This window comes from Panthera leo, chromosome A2 (assembly GCF_018350215.1).
Source record: "Panthera leo isolate Ple1 chromosome A2, P.leo_Ple1_pat1.1, whole genome shotgun sequence".
NCBI lineage: Eukaryota > Metazoa > Chordata > Mammalia > Carnivora > Felidae > Panthera > Panthera leo.
This window is the reverse complement of record NC_056680.1, coordinates 80,936,296-80,953,646: the sequence shown is the minus strand read 5'-3', so window position 1 is coordinate 80,953,646 and position 17,351 is coordinate 80,936,296.

Below are 17,351 nucleotides of genomic sequence, written 5' to 3'. Positions count from 1 at the left end.
TGATAGGAAGAAGCAAGGAGGTAGAAAGAGAATGTACCTGTTTGAGGCTCCATCGAAAGCCTCTGATGCAGTTTCTTGCCAGGCATCCACTTTCTCTTTGCTGGAGATTTTTCACAATTACAGTTACATCATCATTAGAAGGTCTGAAAATCACAAATTAAATAAAAGCTGGCTGGGCTTGGGGTGCCTGGGTAGCTCAGTCGGTTAAGCATCTTGACTCTTAATTTCAGCTCAGGTAATGATCTCACAGTTTGTGGGATACAGCCCCGAGTTGGGCTCTGTACTGACAGTGTGGAGCCTACTTGGGGTTCTCTCTCTCTGCCCCTCCCCAACTTGTGCGTGCGCATGCTCGTGCGCTCTCTCTCTCTCTTTCTCTCTCTCCAAATAAATAAATAAACTTTTAAAAAAGAAAAAAAAAGTTGGCTGGGCTTTAGACCCCGTTAATGTAGGGTTGTGTGGAACAACTCAGCTTAGACTTGTCAAATACTGATCACCTATCATCCATATCTAGTTATTAAAACAGACTTTCTAATTAATCTCTGTGAGCAAGACATAGTCAGTTTAGACTTACTGCTATTTTTTTCTCCAAAGAAAAATTTTTTTTTCTGAATTAAAAAAACTTTATTATTTTCATTAATTTAGGCTGTGTTTCCGCACAATCTCCATCCTCTTCTACTTCAAATTTGACATCTATAATTATTTGAATTATTTTTCCTTTCATCATACTGAATACAGTATGAAAATCAGAACTTAAATAAAATATAGTGTAATTTAGAGGCTGATTATTAACTTTATGAGAAAGATTTCCTTTTCTAGTCGGAAATTCTCTGCTTCATCTAAGTCAGTGGTAAGGTAATGGAAAAGACAGGCAGGGATGCTTGGGGGGAGCTCTGGTCTAGGTTCTAGGGCCATTACCAACCAGTTTTGTCTCATTTGTTGTATCAAATAATCCTCTGGTGCTCAGTTCCTTAGTATCAGGGGGTTAAGCAAGATAATCTCCATAGTTATTTCTGTAAATTCAAGTTACAGGAACTCATCTGTTGTGTAAACCAAGGCCCAAATTTCTGTCTTGGACATTCTGAGTTTCTTATATAATTGTTAGTAGAGTCAGAAATTTCCCAAATTCTGTTTCCCATAATTCCTTAGTTCTATTAAGTGTCACTGGTAGTAGAATTCTAAATATTTTATTATAACAACAGCAATTTAAATTCAAGGGCATATGGAGAGAAAGTAGTTCACGTAAAAAGCATACTAATATATCTCATAAGATAATGAGCTTATTCAAAAGCTTGCAAAGTTTCTAACTAATGCAGTATTATGTTTTACAACTTGTATCTATAAAGTCCATTAAGCAGTGCATTTCCCCTTTGATTCAACTTTATGCATGTTCATATTAGTGATTACATTTTTTTTTTCAAATCACACCTAGAGTTCATGACTCGAGTCCTAAATTTAAGTTCATATTGGATTTCAATTCCATTGCCTTCTTCTGATACATTTAAGATACATTGATATTACTCGACCACATTTTTGGACATTTAGGATAACTCTCATTATTTAAAACAAATTTGAGAACCGAAACTCCACTAACCATAAGAATGACTTTAAAAGTGACTCACCCAATTTGGTAATCAACCTGTTTTTTTAAATATTAGGTTTGAATGGAAAATGAAGAAAGCAAAAGGCTATTAATAATGACATGAGGTGGGTGTATGAACAGGTGTAGTAGATTGTGGTGACAGAGATGTGAAATTGCTGGCTATTCTAAAGAACCACATCCCCATTTTCTCTGTCACCTTCTCAGCAAATGGTGGTTTTATGATTCGAAAAAAGATGTACTGAATGTTGAAACGAGACCATCAGAGTCTTTTTTGTTCAAGAGGATGAAAAGGTTTTAATGTAAAACTTCAGGACGCAAAAACAAGTATTATTTCTTTTCATCTGAATATGGATCCATAAAGGAGATCAAACATTTCCACAAGCATTTTTAATGTCTCTGACCAGGAAGTCCTTCATTTCACACATCTGGGAAGTTATCAGGTGTCCCTGACTTTATGTCCTAAATATCTTCAGTTGCCTCCTCTTCTCTGTGTCTTCATCATCACTACGTAGGCTCCTGCCATTATCCTGTCTTACCCGACAACTGCACCAGCTCCCTGTTCCCAACATTAATTCTCCATTCTGTCAACAAGCCCTGACCTTCTCAAACGTGAGTCTGGCCCTCCACTGTTAAAAAGCCATCAGCAAATTCCCATTTCCTTGAGAATAAAATGCAAACCTTCAGCATGACATAAAAGATTCATTATGGTCTGCCCTTCTGTTTAGCTTCAGCTGCCAACAAAGTCTTCCTCTCTCCCAACTTAATTTCTTGGTCGTGCTGAAACAGATTTTAGTTCCCTTAATTCACCTTGCTTTCTCACCACACTTCTCTGCACATACTGCCCCTCTTGCTTGGAAAGACCTTCCCCATGTCTTCATCTGGGAAACTCTTGCTCATCCTTTATGACTCCACCACCATTCCCTTTTTCCATCTTTAATCACTCTTTCAGGTCGGTGTTACACCAGTGTGTTCCCATGCATGCCCGATCGCATGCTTCATTCTACTCTAAATGGCACTTCATCACTGCACCATAGTGCAATTGTCCATCGCCCTACACTGAGACTCTGGAAGGGAAGGACTACCTTGTTCATTCTTTTCTCTCAACACTTAATATAGTGTCTGGCACAGAGCAGGCATTCTATAAATGTATGTTAAAATAACCAATGCATAAATAATCCAGGAAGGAAAAGTTCAACATGGAGCAACTGTATTTATTTAAGCTTATTTATTTTGAGACACAGAGAAAGCATGAGTGGGGCAGAGACCGGTGGGGTGGGGGGTGGGGGGATAGAGGATCTGAAGCAATCTCCTTACTGTCAGCACAGAGCTCAAAGTGATGCTCGAACCCATGAACCGCGAGATCATGACCTGAGCCAGAGTTGGATGCTTACCTGACTGAGCCACCCAGGTGCCCCTGAACATGGAGCCACTTTAAAATGGGATTAATTAGGACACTGATTCACATTATTTTTAATACTATTGAAGCTGCTACGATATACAACAGAAAAGTGGCCCAAAACAGTACCGAAAACTCACAGTAAACATTATTTTCTACTTGACTAAAAAGAACATTAAAACATCAACAATCTTTCCTGATACTTTTTATTTTACTTGAAAAGAAAAGGAAGCCTTCTCCCCTCATCATAATTTCATAAATTCATGATTTCCCCTCTCTCAAGCTATAGTTATCAGTGGCATTTAAAATCTCTGAAACTTCATTTATTCTAATTAAAACAGAAGAGGTAACTATTAATTGTAACTCTTCAACCACTTCTGTAAAGTTATTAGAAATTTTATTTATATATTCACAATGTAATTCTGTAAAAAATGCAAGCCCCCAAATAGTATGCTTTCATAGGGAGAAGCAACAGGTGAAACAAGGGTAAATCTCCATAAGCTTGGGCGACCAGGAAGTACGTCCTCACTTTTCTATGTGCCTGTTAATTTCTATACCAGGCCAAGTAGGAAGGCCAGAATGAGAGGTGACAGAAACTTAAGCTCAATTTGGACTTCTCTTTTCTTCTTGAAGTCTAGGGACTGATTTAGTTTCTGGGCATCAGAGGGGCAGGGAGAAGGGGTCTTTGGTCCTTAGTTTCATCCTTTAACCAGCTACATCTCAACACACACATGAAACAAGTGACATGGTAAAATTACAGGCTGTACCCCATTGGCTATTGTAGACATCTGAGCTCGTGAAAACAACAGTGATAGCATACTGCTCTCCACCAGAACCAAGTGATAGATTTTATTAACTAAGCTCTGAGAAGCTCAAAGCAACTTCAGATAAGTTTAAAATGTTATGTAAGGTTAATGGGTAAAATGAGTTCTACATCAATTATATAGAGTTCTACATCTATATAATTAAAATATTATATAAGGTTCAGTGTATGTGATATGCTGAACAATATCGTGAGAAGTGGGTGATTTTTATCAATAGGAAATCATGACCATGAAACAAATCCCGTGGTTTTAAACACATAGGAAAATAATAATGTCTTCGAAGTACACGAAAATATAAGCCCACTTGGAACTTCATACATATCTGTGCAACCTTATGTATGTAACAATACAAAAAAATCAGAAAAATGCATTCTAAGGTGTAACATTAGTTATTTCAGAGCAGCAGGATCTCTGATGATTTAATAATTTCGCCTTTCATTTTTGTGATTTTCTAAATTTTCTTTAATACACATTATCATTTCTAGAATAAAAATAATTAAATTGCATTTCTGTATTCTACTTTTGAGGGTATTATTACTGAGACAGAGGTATGTGTGTCTGCTCATGTGCACCCATGGTGAGTGTGAAGGTAGCATGAGGGCCGACTGTATTCTAGGCAGTAGAAATAAGCTTAAGTGATGATGAAATTGGGGAGGGCATACAGAGTGTGGATGAGAAAAAGCAGGTACAGTGGAAGGGCAAACCCTATCTCAAAGGGTACTCATTGCCAGCTGACTGCTGCATAGCTCATAGCAACTTTTCATGAGAAGCCAGATATCTAGATTTTTGTGTGAAATTTTTTGATGTTGGAAGTAAATTAGTTTTTAATTGTGAAGCACTGTATCTGCCACACCAAAGATGTCTGTAGGACAAATGTAGCTTCCGGAGAGTGTATCTGGACTTTTCTGCTCAGACCTATTGGTCCATAGTTTGATAAATTAATTTACAGTGCTTCCCAACATATTTGAGACCAGAGCACACATAAAGATATGATAACGTTCGTACAGCACACTGAAAGGAGCTTCTTGTTGCCTGGAGATATCTGAACTGTGGCCTCCTAATGCCTAGGTCTCATCCCCTCTCCTACCCCGGCCCACCCTGACTTATTGAGGAGCTGAAGAGCTATCTCGGACATCCCTGTAACTCACCATAATGCATTTGCATCACCCACTATGGTATGGCCCACTCTACCTGAAAGTGTGGAGGAAATGAAATGAACATGGCTTTCGGTGGTGGTGGAATAGGGAACAAGGTTATGGGGAGAAATCCCAGGATGCAGAGAGCATGTGGCAGGAAGCAGGGAGGGTGGCTGTTTGGGCTGGGGCACCTCAGTCAAGAGCCTGAATCCTAATCAACTTGTGTGAGCTCCTTGCAGACCAGGACTATAAAGGTCTTTGTGTCCCTGGGCCCTGGTGCAGAGGCTAACAGAGAAAGTGCCTAGCAAATGTTTGTTGAATAAATGAAGTGCGGTCCCAGGGTGCTGATTCAGGAAGAAGAGGCCTTACCTCAAGGTTCTACCACTTTTTGGGGATAGAGGGTAGGTACATTCCCTGAATTACTCTATGGACACCTACCACTCCTTTCTCTTCCCTGCACCCCCAGATCCCTTTCCCTGAGGAATTTAACTTATCCTTAGGAATCATACTGGCTTTTCCTACAACCCTCAGAAAATACTCTTGGACTTATTTTTCTTTCTTACGTCTCCTTCCCTCCAACCACCCCCCCCCCCCAAATAGGGCATGATGCAAGAGGAAATGCTAGTTAGTTTAAACCCACTGAGGGTGCACAAGATTTCTATAAAGCACAAGGGCCTAAAGAAAGATTTCCTGGATGGAATCCAGTTTCTGGATCTTCAGCTTCCTTCACTGTCCTTAAAACTGATCTGCCTGAAGATATCCTTGAGGTGTGGTGCTGTTTCCTTTGTCACTGCCTCTTGCATAATCCCCCTCCCCTCCACCTCCCTCATTATGAAAGGGCCTCCCTCCCCCTGGAGAGGTTACTGCAGCCCATTGCCCTGGGGTGGAAGAACCTCTAAAGTGGCAGACAAGAAGACAATTCAAATTATTGGCTTGGATGGTGAGAGGGGGGAATAATTATAATAATCCTTTTGAAACTCAGGAGGTTTTCAGTTCTTTGAACAGAATTAAAGGGGAAACTAATTGAGCGGTCAGCTGGTGATTCATTAAAAAATAATTTTTATGATTCATTACTATGTGATTTCAATTATATAACTCTGAAGGGGTTCAAATAATTGTAGGTCATTGCTGTAATAAAACTTTCAGTCTCGTGTTCTTATGTATGTGACTAAGTTTTTCGGCACTTGAACATTAAAAAAGAAAGTTACATGTAAGTCTAATTCTAGCATAAGTAATATTAACCCACAGATACAAAAGCTCATTGAAAAAAAGGCCCCGTTATCTCATTAAAACATATGCTGACAGTAAAATGTTAACCTATATTTAACATTTATGTAAATGTGTCATTCGTGGTGGTTGATCAGTGTTGTCATTAAATAACTATAATGGTAACGACAAAAGAAAGAAATGCCAGCATTATAGAACCAGAGAACATTTTGATTTGTATGTGTATTTTTATTGTAAAGAATTATGATAGAATGACCAATCATGGATTTCAAGCATCAAAAATATGTCATATTAGAATAAAATTTTGTGGGGAAAATGGAATGGAAATACGAGTTAAGGAGAAAACATGATGTGAAATTTCTGACATAAAAGAATTTGTTCCTATGTATTTTTTTAATGATGTGGGAATTAAACATCTCTGGTGTTTACATTCCTGGATTATATTTAAGAATCACATAATAGTTTTTTAAACAATATGTCAATAGTTATAATACACCAGATATATAATTATATAATAATGTCAATAGTTATGGTACACATCCTTTGCCACTATTTAAATTTATGATGAAAAAGTTTAGATGCAAATTTTAAAATGTGTGAGGGACTATAAAGTTTTCCGAAATTATTTTAGGGAGCATAGAAGCAGAGCCTAACGACGACTCATTTAGGAGCCAGGGCCTAGGACTGAATCAAATCTATTTTTCCCAGTGGTAATATAGACTCCATCTTTAGAATTATAATAATCACTTTATTTCCTTCTTCAGTGGTTAAAAAAAAAAGCTGTAAGAAAATCTCAGTAATTAGCTGTTACTCAGTAATAAGGAGAAAACATCTAGAGTATTTAGCTTTAAATAACTTCTGACTGCAGATGATTCACAAACTTAAAGTTTTCACCCAGACCTTTCCTCTCCGTTCTAGGTGTACATTTCCACCTACCTGACACAAGTCCACATGGCATCTCTGACAGGCAGTTTGCCCAACCATGTCTGCTGTTCCAATTCTGAGGCTGTAATTCCCCTCCCAGAACCTCACACTGGTTTCCCTTCTCAATAAATGTCCCTTCCCTTAGAGTTTTAGGTACCGCGGCCCCCATGCTCTCATTACTGTGGCTGTCCGGAGTGTGGAGGATGAAAAAATAAGAAAAGGGGAAAAAAAAAAAAGATTAAAAACAACAACAAAAAAACCTAAGTGATTTTTTTTCTGTTTTCTAGGAGCATTAGAGATCTCCTTTCTTGCTCATTGGACCAGAACTAGAGCCTTCTTCTGGAATTCTCTCTGTCTAGGCCTGGTTTCCACTTCTGGTTTTGGGCTATCCTGAGTCCCGGCTAGGAGACCCTGGAGAGAAAAGAAAATGGGAAACTCCCTTCTGGTTCAGCAGGACTTCAATTTTCTTCTTTCCCTATCTGCCTGCTACCATTTCATTTTAGAGTACTCATGTATTCTGCCCCTTTTATGTCTGCATTCAGTGGGTGGGACAGGATAGAGTCAGCTTACGTCGAAATGGAACCTCTGTGTTCTGTATCTTAACTTCTTATCGTAGAATAAGCATTTTCCATTTTGATGAAACAGTTAATGGGTGCATACCACACTCTTGATTGGACGTTTAGGTTGTTTCCAGTTTCTCCCTATTATAAATTGTGATGAGTTCATAGTTAGAACACAGGGGAGTCTCTCTTTCTGTGGGGGCCTGGGCCTTCCAAACAAATTCCTGTTACAGTGAGACTCTTCACCACTAGACTGTCTTTTAAATTAGCTGAAGCTAGTAGTTGTTAAGTTATAAGCAAGATCAAGCAACTCTATCCATAGTCCAGTAGTTTGAATTTAGGGGCAAATGTATTTGACCTGTAAGACTGATAGCAGTGTAATTGAGGGTGCATGGGTGGTCCAGAGCAGGCAAGCCTGACCTTTACTGAAAAGACACACATGTATATCTGAATAGTCCCATAAACGTTAGAGCCCTCTGACTCTCTCCCTGTCTGTCTGTCTGTCTCTCTCTCTCTCTCTCTCTCTCTCTCTCTCTCTCGGACAACCTGGCATAGTAAGATGTTGGTTACTGTGATGTGTTACACCTGCTGGAACCTGCAGAAAGCATTACTTTTCTCTCCTGTGGTTATGAAGCAGACCCTGTGATCTTGGGAGACCCACAGGCTTTCAGATACTCCCATTTCTCTCCATTGCCAGTACACTCTGCCTCTTCCCTGGAGTGGTGGGAGTTATAGCCCTTACTCTCTCCTGGGGTTAGGGGCCCTCATCTTTCCATCTCAGTGAGTCTGCGGAGGGCAGGAGGTGGCATAAAGCTTGTGTTTCTTTCTGTCATGTGTCATACATCCATGTTCTCTGTGTAAGGGCTCTCTTGATTAGAGAAAAAAGAACCAGATTTTAGTTCCAACTTAGGTAGTAGGAAATTACTCCCATTTTCTTCTGTCAGAATTCATCTGTCTAAAGGGTTAGATTTCTCTCCAGAAAGATGGTAGCAATTTACATTTCCACTAAAAATATATAAAAGTGCCCATATCACCACACCCTCACCAGTAATTCTCATTTATAATGTTTATTAATTTGACAGATGAAGCATGGCAGTTTCTTGTTTGAAATGTTCTCTTTAATTGCCTGTGAAGTGGAACATTTTTCCATGTTCACTGCCAGTTGAATTTCTTCTTTGTGAATTGTTCTTGTTCATTGCCCATCTATTTCCCAAGTGTTATATTTTTAAAGATCTAACATTTTATATTTATCATTTAGAAAAATCAGCAGTGGAAATATGAAGATGTATAACAAAACTCTATTCTCTAGTTCTGAAATCATTTTACTGCATTATTTATTCTAGGTCTCCATAGAAGAATGTTGGCAAATTTTGCATTAATAATGAAATCTAGAAAGCCTCTAAAAATCTAAATTAAGATAATGTCCTAAGTGTTCTTCTTACAACTTTTTGAGCAAACCAGTTACCAATGCTCTTCTTCCTGCCCTGCCTGCCCTCTGGTGGAGGTGTTAAAGAGCAGGCCTGGAGATCAAGCAAGCCATAAGGGAACTAGAAGTTGTGAAAAAGACCAGGGTAAGTGCAAATGACACCAGCCGTTGACTAATTGCAGAGCCAGAGTTTGACTTAACAAACCTCTGTTTCTTGGTTTTTCTAACATTAAATGGAGATAACACCATTTACCGTGGTGGCACCTTTCCATAGGTGCCGCTCTCCACCCGTGGTCCTGCTGACCCAGATGGTCCCTGAATGAGAAAAACATGCCCAAATCTGTATCTGGAAAAGAATACGGTTTGGTATAGTATAAAGAATAGTGGTCCAGGATGTTAGGGTTCTCTTCCCAGCTCTGGCACTTGCTAGATAGTTGAGTGCCTTTGGATAAGTCCCTTAAGCGCTCTGTAAATTAAGAACAATGATATTAATGGGTCTATTGTGAGGCTCAAACTAGTAATGCTAGTGAAAGTGCTTTGTAAACAGTAAACCTCTGCGGATGTAGGGTAATATTAATACAATGTTGACAACTTTTTCTCTCGATCAATATTTAACTTGACTTAGTATCTTTTGTATTTTAAAATAAGAAATAAATCAGTTTATCCTTTTAATCTTTAGCAAATAAATGGAGCCTTTGGTCTCATAGCCATAGAAAAAGCAAATTACATGTCCCAGTGTGACCCAGGTCTGTGTGTGTACTCTCTGATCTCACTTTCATTTTTGTTTTAATTATAGCATTGAAAGAGTAGAAGGTTTAAAATTACACCTTTCAGAACTAGTCATTATTCACTGACTCTGTGTTTCAAAAATATTGCTCATGTCTTTAAAATAAATTATCAGGTTCTTTTATTGTTACCTTGGCCTAAATATAAATTTATTGACATGGTGATGATAATGGTTTTTAGTGGTTTTTAAAACATTTCTTTGAGGCTGTAATAATGTAGAAGATTCAAACATACTATTTAAACATATTAAATATTTACATAAAATTTAAGTATTTAAATTGCTTACACATTTTATTCTGTGTAGCTGAAGATAAATGTGAAAATACGTAGATTTATAGAAATAGAAGGGTTGAGAGTTTTGTGCTCCTTTCTCTGCTACATACATAGTCTCTCCTCCCTCCCATCCACTTCAGTATGATACAGTAGAAGGATATAAGAGGTAGTTATCTGTTTTTTTTTTTTTTTTTTTTTTTTTTTTTTTTTTTTTTTTAATTTTTTTTTCAATGTTTTTTATTTATTTTTGGGACAGAGAGAGACAGAGCATGAACGGGGGAGGGGCAGAGAGAGAGGGAGACACAGAATCGGAAACAGGCTCCAGGCTCCGAGCCATCAGCCCAGAGCCTGACGCGGGGCTCGAACTCACGGACGGCGAGATCGTGACCTGGTTGAAGTCGGACGCTTAACCGACTGCGCCACCCAGGCGCCCCGAGGTAGTTATCTGAAGAGAGATAAAACTGTCAAAGGTACCTGGCCCAAGTCGCCATTATTCTTGCTTAGATATTTACAGTAGCTACCCATCTGGTTTTTCTACTTCAGTATGTCCTTAAAATAGCAGCCAGGACGATTCTGTTAAAATCCAAGTCAGATAATATCATTTTATTTATTTTTTAATGTTTATTTATCTTAGAGGGAGAGAGAGAGAGAGCATGGGGGAGAGGCAGAGGGAGAGGGAGACAGAGGATCCAAAGCAGGCCCCGAGCTGGCAGCAGAGAGCCCGATGCAGGGCTCAAACTCACGAACCATGAGATCTTGACCTAAGCCTAAGTCAGGCTCAACCAACTGAGCCATCTGGGTGCCCCAGTAATGTCATTTATATGCTCAAAAACCTCCAATGACCTTTCCTACCCAGTCCTCTTTTCCTACCCACCCCCTCACTGTCCGGCCAGCCACACAGGCCTCCTTGACCACACAAGGTCCAGTGCAGCTTTGCCCTGGAAAGTGCTTCCCTCAGAAATCTCCAAGAGTGGCTGCCTGACCTCCTTCAGGTCTCTTCATCTTCTCAGTGGGATCTTCTCTTTCGCCTCTTCTAAAATTTCAACTTTCACCCCACTCCTTCATCCCTTCCTTCCATAATGCTTATCACCATCTAACATACAATATGTTTATTTATTTCTTCTGTTTATTATCTGTCTCCCATTCGAATGTAAGCACCATGAGGTCAAAGGGTTTTGTTTGTTTTGTTATCTGCTGTATCCTCAATGCCTGGCTCATAGTTAAGTTCTCAAAAAATGTTTGCTGAATGAATAAATGAATGAATAAAACAAAGACAAGTCATGGTCTTGTTTGATTTGCAACATGTAAAAATTATAAAATTTTCATCAAAACTTTTTTCAAAAGCCAGATAACTTTGGATGGTTTCTGGTGATGAAAAATCTAAGGTATATGTGTTCTCCTCTTCTACCCCCTCCAAATACTTTGGCCATTTTATGTCTCAAGAATTAAGATCTCCATTAATCCATCACTGTTCTGTTTAATCTAAGTGTAATTGTATAAATCACTCCCAGTTTGTCATGAAAGGAGGAGAGAATTGAATAGTAATGAAATATCTGTCCTTTGCTTTTTTTGACACTATATTCTGATGATCTTAGCTTTGTTTAAAAATTTTTTTTAACGTTTATTCATTTTTGAGAGAGATACAGAGCATGAGCCAGGGAAGGACAAACAGGGAGGGAGACAGAATCTGAAGCAGGCTCTAGACTCTGAGCTGCCAGCACAGAGCCCGATGTAGGGCTCGAACCCACAAACTGCGAGATCATGACCCAAGCCAGTCAGACACTTAACTGACTGAGCGACCCAGGTGCCCATCAAAACTAATGATGATCTTAGTTTTGGCAACCCATTTTCTGACTTCTCTTTCTCCCATGTTTCCAAAATGCAGGCACCACCAGAGGATCTTGCTTGGATTTCTTCTCTTGCTTTGTGTATTCTTAACCACTTTTCTGGCTTCTATCATCTCCTTTTCTTAGATGACTCTTAATTTGTAAACCCAATCTTGATATTTCTTATTGGCTCTCAGTTCTGCATGTCCCAGACTGACCATATCCATCTGGCCACCTTTCAAGTTCTCAAACCTTACATATCTAAAACCACATTTATCTTTCTCCTTTAAAACTGGCTCCTGTTCCAGGAGTCCATTTCTGTTAATAACTTCATCTTCTTCCAAGTTTGGAAATGTTTCCAAGGTTTGTAATCGTTTATGACTTTTTCCTTGTTGTCAATTGTCAACCCTTCTTGCTTATATCTCTAGAATATTTCCTGATTCATCCTCTTCTTTGCTTTAAGTAGGTCAGGAATGTGGCCTGAGATTCGGCATTTCTAATATGCTTCTGAGTCAAGCTGGTTTTTGGTCTGTTCACCACACTTGGAGTAACAAAGGCCTGCTATAGGTTAACAGTGGCCGTTTGAACACAGTCTTTCATTTCCTGGTCCATGGCCATATCTAAGAAATACTTAATTCTCTTTCAGAAATAGAGATCTGATATTGCCTGGTCTTGCTTTAAAAGAGAAAATGTCTTTTCTATGTCATAGAAGATTTAGAAAATTACAGAGACAGAAGGTAAAAAATTCAAATCAGCCATAAAGGTCAGTTCACAATTAATCATTAACACTTAGATATATCCTTTTAGTCCTTTATTTCTTTGTCTATAAATATATTTAAGTTACATTTATATTTTTAAAACCATAGAGGAATCATTCTTCCTTTAGTTGCCCAAAGTGTAAATATGCTAAGCGTGTTGAATCCCCTGTCTTAAAAAGTGGAATCTGCCTTCTCTATGTGATAAAAATGCTCACTGCTCTGTTTCTTGACCTCTCTTACATCTGGGAACTCGGGACTTGGTGCAGCCAAGCAGATGCATCCTCTCTAGACTTTGATTCAAGAACTGGTGACTCAAAGCAGCAGGGATGACGCAGAATCCGTTCTGGCCAGGGCATAGCAGCAATGGCAGCTGCATCCGGTTTCCAGTGGCGGGAGAGACAGCTGTTCTGTGGCAGTGTGCAGTGTCCAGCATCCAAGGACTTGGCATTGCAAATTACGAGGTCGGTGCTTGGCAGCTGTGGTAATGACTTCACAAAACCAGTTTTTCAGAGTGCTTTGGGTGTGGTTCTTGCCCAGTGGTTTATCTTTCCACCTTTACTTCTTAAATTAGCTTAAAAGTTGACTTAATTTACTGGCAACACATACTAATGATATTAACAATAACTAACTCTTAGTGCTAATTATGTGCCAGGCAAATTTCAAAGTATATTTACATGTAAAGTATGCTTTATGTATATTAATTCATTTAATATTTATAGCAACTCATTGTGTATGTACTAGTGTTATCCCCATTTTACAGATGATGATACTGAGCCACAAAGAGGTTAAGTTACTTGCTCAAGGTCACAGGACTTTAAATGGTCTTGAAATTCAAATCTGGTCAGTCTGACCTAGTTCTTAAGAGCCCTATCTGATACATGTACTGTTTCATAACCTGATTTTTTCATAAGACAAAATTTCATGAGCATTGCCATGTTATTAAATATTCATCTAAATATTTAATGTAGCTGCATAGTGTTCAATTATAAGGATGATTCCTGATTTGTTTAACTTGCTATTTTTGGACATTAAGAATATCCTGTCGCCTAAACTTTTTGTTTGTTTGTTTGGGAGAGAGAGAGGGTGCAAGTGAGTGAGGGACAGAAAGACAGAGAATCCCACAAGAGGCAGAGAGAGAAGTGGGGCTTACCCAAAGTGGGGCTCGTGCTCACGAACCGTGTGATCATAACCTGAGCCGAAGTCAGATGCTTAACTGATTGAGCCACCCAGGCACCCATAAACTGTTTTTGTTTTTGTTTTTGTTTTTGTTTTTGTTTTTAATAGCCATGACTCTCCTTGGGATAAAGTCCTAAAAGTAGAATGCTTAGTCAAAGGGTATTCTGATTGCTTTCCAGAAAGATTATTCCAGTTTACACACACAGTAGTGTGAGGGAGCGTCCTGTTTCCCTCAGGTGTTAATAGCATTGAATATTGTCATTAAAATTTTTTTCTTTGTAATATTGAAAATGATAGACAGTTTTCATTTAGGCCTGAACTTCTTTAAACATTTAAAAATATATGTGTTGGTCATTTGTCAAAAGTTCTTTTGTGAATTGACTGTTCCATCACCTATGGGATAAAGTTGAAACCTTAGAAGACAATTCTAGGTTCTTTCTACTCTGACCCCAACTTCTTGTCTATCTAATTCTCCTATAAGTCCTAAGAATCCACCCTACACATCCTGGGGATTATTTTGTTTTGTATGAGTTGAAACTGTATGAATGTGCTATTTTTATCGGCCAAAAATGGTTGACCGTTGACATTTTCATATGGTTAAATTTTATAAATCTCCAAAACATTTGCTTTCCCACTAGAATGTTTTCACAAATGTCTTGGTCTCTCTCTGCTTGGTGAAATCCTTCCCTTTCCTTATGAAGCCAGGTTCACTGGTCATCCCCTACCCCTCTATTCCTTTGCCATCACATTCCTCTTCCCCTTCTTACCCCAGTTTAGGTAACTGTAAATAACTCCTCTTCACCATCTCCACTCTGCTTCTTGCCTATCATAGCCGTAGAATGCATTGCAGCTGGATAATGAGTTTGCATCTGCCTGGCAGAGGCCAGGCCCTCTGCTGCTCTTTGCCAGCAGAGACTCTCTTATTTATTTTGGCAGTTAACAAAGCTAACAAGGTTTCTGGCTCACAGCAGTTGCACAGCAAATATATGTTGAAGGGAAGAGCTAGTAACTTTCAGGCCCAGGAAGTGCCTTATTAACCAAATAATAATTGCAATTTCCTTCCATGTTAAGTAAGGAAGAGTATGTGTAATGTCTTCTAATTTGCTTGGTTGGTATTTTGTTTGGCATTGGCCCTTCTTATTTTGAATCCTCCCTCAATTTAATTCATTTTTTCCTATTTTCAGATGTGGTAGTTATATTTCAGTTCAAAGAAATTAATTTATTCCATGGCACAGTTCTCAAGGGTGAAAGAACACAATTCTCTAACTAACTGTATAGTAATCAGTGTACTTTCCAAGGAATAAATGTACTTTTTTCCTTTTAACTATATTCATCTTTTTTCTTAGGTAGACTTTTAGGAACTTTTAGTGACTTCCAGGAAGCACTAATGCTATAGATAGAGTTGTATTTCAACAAGCTTCAGGAAACATTAAAAGTAGAATTTTCTTTAATTAAAGTGTAGTTGACATACAATATTATGTTAGTTTCGGGTTTACAAAAAGTAAAAATATTTTTTAAAACCATTAAAAACACTTAAACTGAATCTTATTAAGGTAAAGCCTCTATTTATAAAAGATAACATTGAACGATCAATTTATTTTTTTTTAATTTAAGTCCACGTTAGTTAACATATAGTATGATAATGGTTTAGGAGTAGAATTTAGTGATTCAACACTTACATAACACCCAGTGTTCATGCCAAAAAGTGCCCTCCTCCTTAATGCCCATCACCCATTTAGCCCATCCCCCCTAACCTCCCCTCCAGCAATCCTCAGTTTGTTCTCTGTATTTAAGAGTCTCCTATGGTTTGCCTCCTTCTCTGTTTTTATCTTATTTTTTATTCCCTTCCCCTATGTTCATCTGTTTTGTTTCTTAAATTCCACATATGAGTGAAATCCTATGATATTTGCCTTTCTCGGACTGACTTATTTCGCTTAGCATAACACATTCTGTTTCCATCCATGTTGTTGCAAATGGCAAAATGTTTTTCTTTTCGATCGCTGAGTAATATTCCATTGTGTGTGTATATATATACACGGGTATATATATACACGGCATGTGTATATATATATACATATATATGTATATATATGTATATATATATACACTGCATCTTCCTTATCCATTCATCAGTTGGTGGACATTTGGGCTCTTTCCGTAATTTGGCTATTGTTGATAGTGCTGCTATAAACATTAGGGTGCATGTGCCCCTTTGAATCAGCATTTTTGTATAAATACCTAGTAGTACAATTTCTGGGTCGTAGGGTAGTTCTATTTTTAATTTTTTGAGGAACCTCCATACTGTTTTCCAGAGTGACTACACCAGTTTTCACTCCTACCAGCAGTGCAAAAGTATTCCGCTTTCTCTGCATCCTCACCAACATCTGTTGTTTCCTGAGTTGTTAATTTTAGCCATTCTGACAGGTGTGAGGTGGTATCTCATTGTGGTTTTGATTTGTATTTCCCTGATGATGAGTTGCACGATCAATTTAAATTGCACTTACAAGAAGAAAGTCATGGAATCATAGAACTTTAAAGGTAGAGGATATCCCCAAGGTTTTCAGTATGTACTCTGGTGGAAAAATTCCAAGTAGGAATGGAGGAGAAAAGATAATAGTTTCACTTTAGCACTGGCTCCATATTCCTCTCTCCAGTTAATTTTCAAGAGAAATTACAACCCTTACTCATCTTCTCTTACCTACATATCATGCCCTAGTCATGCTTCAAACAAGTGCAGGTAGAAGCAATCTCAATCCAGGCCTCCTTTTGTTTACAGCCTGAAGGGACTGGATGCCCTGGCTCCCCCATGACCCCCAGACATCCAGACATCTTTGGTCTTTTCTTCCTGCTTGCTCATTAGGCATGTGTGTGCTCAGAATTTTGCCTTTCTTTGCTAACCAGGGAACTGGTTCAGTTTTCCAGATCCAAAGATCCAGAAGATCTGTTTGAGATTTTTAAATAGGGGGTGGGAGGTTATAATGAAAAAGATAATAGCAACTAAATGGTAAGAATGTGGAGAAATTGGAACCCTCATACACTGTTGATGGGAATGGAAAATGGTGTAGCCACTTTGGAAGACAGTCTGGCATTTCTTCAAATAGTCAAACATAGAGTTGCCATATGATTCAGCAATTCCGCTTTTAGTTATACCCAAGAAAAATGAAAAGATATGTCCACACAGGAGCTGGTACATGAATGTTCATGCAGCATTAATCATAACATCCAAAGAATAGAAACAGCCAAAATGTCCATTAGCTGGTGAATGGATAAATAAAATGTGGTAAGTCCATTAAATGGAATATTGTTTATCAATTAAAAGAAATGAAGTACTGATACATGCTACAACATGGATGAATATTAAAAACATGCTAAGTGAGAGAAAACAGTCATAAAGGACCATATATTTATGATTCTATTTATATGAGATTTCTAAATAGGC